Here is a 5,395-nt window from a genome sequence, read left to right as displayed (position 1 = left end):
TCATCATAATAATCATCACAGAGTCCAGGTCCTCTCTTTTCTCTCCTTCCCTCTCTCCTTCTCTCTCTCCCTCTCTCCTTCCCTCCATCCTTCCCTCTCTCCTTCCCTCCATCCTTCCCTCTCTCCTTCCCTGTCTCCTTCCCTCTCTCCTTCCCTCTCTCCTTCCCTCTCTCCTTCCCTCTCTCCTTCCCCCTCTCCTTCCCTCTCTCCTTCCCTCTCTCCTTCCCTCTCTCTCTACCTCTCTCCTTCCCTCTCTCCTTCCCTCTCTCCTTCCCTCTCTCCTTCCCTCTCTCCTTCCCTCTCTCCTTCCCTCTCTCCTTCCCTCTCTCTCTACCTCTCTATTTCATCTGGAGATCTGAAACCGTCTGAAGAGTTCTCTGTCATGTCTGACTGCAGCGTTCTGGGTCATAGAGTCCGTTCTCCTCTGACAGCTGATCTGAGAGGTCTGGACAGGGGAACGAAAATATACCCTAACACGCCCCTCAGCCTCGTTCAACCATATTCAACTCACCTATAATGTCCTCTCACATCAGCAGTCACAGAGAGAAACCATAGATGGACAAGATACAGTAGATCATCATTAGCCAGCGCAAAGATATTACAGACACAGTACAGACACAGCACAGCTACAGTACAGACACAGTAGAGATACATATAGACACAGTACAGATACATACAGACACAGTACAGACACAGTACAGACACAGTACAGACACAGCACAGACACAGTACAGACACAGTACAGACACAGTACAGACACAGTACAGACACAGCACAGACGCAGTACAGACGCAGTACAGACGCAGTACAGACGCAGTACAGACGCAGTAAAGACGCAGTATAGACACAGTACACACACAGTACAGACACAGTACAGACACTGTACAGACACAGTACAGATACATACAGACACTGTACAGACACAATACACACACAGTACAGACACAGTACAGACACAGTACAGACACAGTACAGACACTGTACAGACACTGTACAGACACAGTACAGATACATACAGACACTGTACAGACACAGTACAGATACATACAGACACAGTACAGACACAGTACAGACACAGTACAGACACAGTACAGTCACAGTATAGACACAGTACAGACGCAGTATAGACGCAGTACAGACGCAGTACAGACGCAGTATAGACACAGTACACACACAGTACAGACACAGTACAGATACATACAGACACAGTACAGACACATTACAGACACAGTACAGACACAGTACAGATACAGTACAGACACAGTACAGACACAGTACAGACACAGTACAGACACAGCACAGACACAGTACAGTCACAGCACAGACACCGTACAGACACAGTACAGACACAGTACTGATGCAACACAGACACAGCACAGACACAGTACTGATGCAACACAGACACAGTACTGATGCAACATAGACACAGTACAGACACAGCACAGACACAGTACAGACGCAGTACAGACACATCACAGACACATCACAGACACATCACAGACACAGCACAGACACAGTACAGACACAGTACAGACACAGTACAGACACAGTACAGACACAGTACAGATGCAACACAGATACATCACAGACACAGTACAGACACATCACAGCACAGACACAGTACAGACAGAGTACAGACAACGTACAGACAGAGTACAGACACAGTACAGACGCAGTACAGACACAGTACACGCACACAGTCCAGACACAGTCCAGACACAGTACAGACACAGTACAGACACAGTACACACACACAGTACAGACACAGTACAGACACAGTACAGACACAGTACAGACACAGCACACACACAGTACACACACAGTACTGATGCAACACAGACACAGTACAGACACAGTACAGACACAGTACATACACAGTACAGACGCAGTACAGACACAGTACACGCACACAGTACAGACACAGTACAGACACAGTACAGACACAGTACAGACACAGTACACACACACAGTACAGACACAGTACAGACACAGTACAGACACAGTACAGACACAGCACAGACACAGTACAGACACAGTACTGATGCAACACAGACACAGTACAGACACAGTACAGACGCAGTACAGACACAGTACAGACACAGTACTGATGCAACACAGACACAGTACAGACACAGCACAGACACATCACAGACACAGTACTGATGCAGCACAGACACAGTACTGATGCAACACAGATACATCACAGACACAGTACAGACACATCACAGCACAGACACAGTACAGACACATCACAGCACAGACACAGTACAGACACATCACAGTACAGACCCAGTACAGACACAGTACAGACACAAGCTCGCAGTCATTAGATTAGATGTGGTGTTATTGTCTGATCTTCACAGATAATTGCTTTCCTTACAAGAACACATCCTGTGATATCGTGAGATACAGACAGAAAATCACACATTAATGAAATAAACTGAAATAACAGTAAGGACTCTGACCCCTCCCTTCACATTACCGTCACCACACATTGGTATCAAGGGACCATTAAGGAGGCCCTCTCTCTCTAACACACACACACACACACACACACACACACACACACACACACACACACACACACACACACACACACACACACACACACACACACACACACACACACACACACACACACACACACACACACACACACACACACACACACACACACACACAAGCATACCCATATGTACACACGTACACACACACACACACACACACAAAAGTGCAAACAAAGGTGCACACACATGTACACACACTTACAAACACACGTACACACATGGTGACAGTGTCTCCGAGACAATAACACACTAATCCAGAGACAACACGTCACTAATCCACACTGAACAGGGATTACGCACTGAGACAAACTAGGGAGCGACGAAGAGAAAGGAAGAGAGATTAAAAAGAGACTGAGAGCATAGACAGAAAGAAAAAGCAGAGAGAGAATAGAGAGAGAGAGGGAGAGAGCAGAGAGAGCAGCGAAAGAGAGATTAAAGAGAGAGAGAATAGAGAGAAATAGAGATAGAGACAGAAAGAGAAAGCAGAGATAGAATAGAGAGAGAGAGAGCAGAGAGAGAGAGAGAGCAGAGAGAGAGAGAGAGAGCAGAGAGAGAGAGAGCAGAGAGAGAGAGAGCAGAGAGAGAGAGAGAGAGAGAGAGAGAGAGAGTGGCATCGAGGGGACTCCTATGGTAGGTACACCTAAGCTCATCTCTTGGCAGTAGAACTGTAGTTGGCTTTATCATTGACCTCAACCCAGAGTCTCTCATAGTGTTCATATTCAGCCCACTGACACCCCTATCAGACCAGACAAAATCACTGTCTATTTGAACAGAGCTATGCTCAATCATGAGGCATCAAAGCCAAAGGAACTGAGTAACATTAAGAAATGCTATAGATGGAAGGAATGCAGTTTGGAAACCTACCAAAAAACAATTAGGCAACAACATATTCAATCCCTTCTAGACAACTTCCTGGGTAAAATGTTCCACTGCAATAGTGAAGGTGTAAACCTGACAGTAGAAAATCTTAACAGTATATTTGACCTCTCCGCTTCCATATCAAATCTAAAAATCTTAAAAAGAAAACCGAAGAAAATTAACAACAATGACAAACGGTTTGATGAAAAATGCAAAAACTTAAGAACGTATTTGAGAAAACTATCCAACCAAAAGCATAGAGACCACAAAACCTGAACCTTCACTATGGTGAATCCCTAAAACGATACAGAAATACACTACGGAAAAAGAAGGAACATCACGTCAGAAATCAGCTCAATGTAATTGAAGAATCCATAGACTAATCTGGGAAAATTGAAAAGTTGGAAAACACTAAAGAAACAACACAAAGAGTTTTATATCCACAATCTATAGAATCTAACCACTTCTGGGAAAATTGGAAAACTCTAAACAAACAACAACACGAAGAGTTATCTATCCAAAACAGAGATGTGAGGATGAACCACTTCTCCAGTCTATTTGGCTCTATAACAAAGAACAAACAGCTAAAACATATACATGATCAAATACAAATCTTAGAATCAACTATTAAAGTCTACCAGAACCCACTGGATCCTCCAATTACCTTGAATGAACTACAGGTCAAACCACAAACCTCCAACCCAAAAAGGCCTGTGGTGATGATGAGTGAAATTATAAAATATATACAGTAATCCCTCGTTTATCGCGGGGGTTACGTTCCGAAAATGACCCGCGATAAGTGAAATCCGCGAAATAGAAAACTTTTTTTTTTTTTACAATTAGCAACTATTACATGTATACAAATACAGTGACTCACGTGTAGGCCGTTTCACTGCTCTTCAGACTGGGCCGCTGCATCCTGACTGCGCTCTGCAGTGTTCTCTTCTTCTGAAGCCAGCGGTGCAGGTGTGTTTGTTCGGGAGAAGAACATAGTGATAGGCAGCTGTTGTCGCTCTTTTTTCTTCTTTGCAAAAAGATCCTTGTACACCGACATGCCACCATCGATTACGTTGGAGAACTGTAATGAACGGCTCATCAAAGGGTCCCATTCCTCAGCTACTCGCTTAAGTTCAGTGGCCATTCGCACCATGGTTGCTAAGCGACCAAGCGTTAGTCCTTCCTCCTCATCTCTCGTGTCCAATTCGTAGCATGTTTTGATACAAGAAGCGGGAGTGAGTTTTTAGCGAATCAGAATGCAGAGCACAATGCACCAAAAAAAAAAAAAAAATGCTTTATGAAAATCCGCGAAATAGCGAATCCGCGATAAGTGAACCGCGAAGTGGCGAGGGATCACTGTAGACCACAAATTCCAATTGGCTATTCTTAAACTCTTCAACATCATCCTTAGCTCTGGCATCTTACCCAATATTTGGAACCAAGGACTGATCACACTAATCCACAAAAGTGGAGACAAATTTGACCCCAATAACTACCGTGGAATATGCGTGCAAACATCATACAATCACAAACAAATGTGCGGTTTGGACTGATCCAACTTAAGGAAAACTTTGACTATGTACTCAGTGAGCATAGCCTTGGGACAAACACCAAATTTAGACTCTGCATGCAGAATTCTGCAAACATATCCCATGTGTACAATGTAAAACACCATATAATACACGCAGAGCAGAATAAGGCTGATACCCGCTAATGATCAAAATCCAGATTTTTCTTTTTTTTTTCTAATCCTTCCATAACAAAGCCATCACTTACCGAGAGATAACCTGGAGAAGAGGCCTCTGTGCAAGCTGGCTTTGTTCACAAACACACCCCACAGAGCCCCAGGACAGCAACACAACTAGACCCAACCAATTCATGAGAAAACAAAAAAAGATAATTACTTTACAAATTGGAAAGAAATCAAACTGAGCAAACTAGAATGCTATTTGGCTCTAAACAGAGAGTACACA

Source organism: Salvelinus fontinalis, chromosome 32 (assembly GCF_029448725.1).
Source record: "Salvelinus fontinalis isolate EN_2023a chromosome 32, ASM2944872v1, whole genome shotgun sequence".
Taxonomy (NCBI): domain Eukaryota; kingdom Metazoa; phylum Chordata; class Actinopteri; order Salmoniformes; family Salmonidae; genus Salvelinus; species Salvelinus fontinalis.
Note: the sequence above shows the minus strand (reverse complement) of the source record.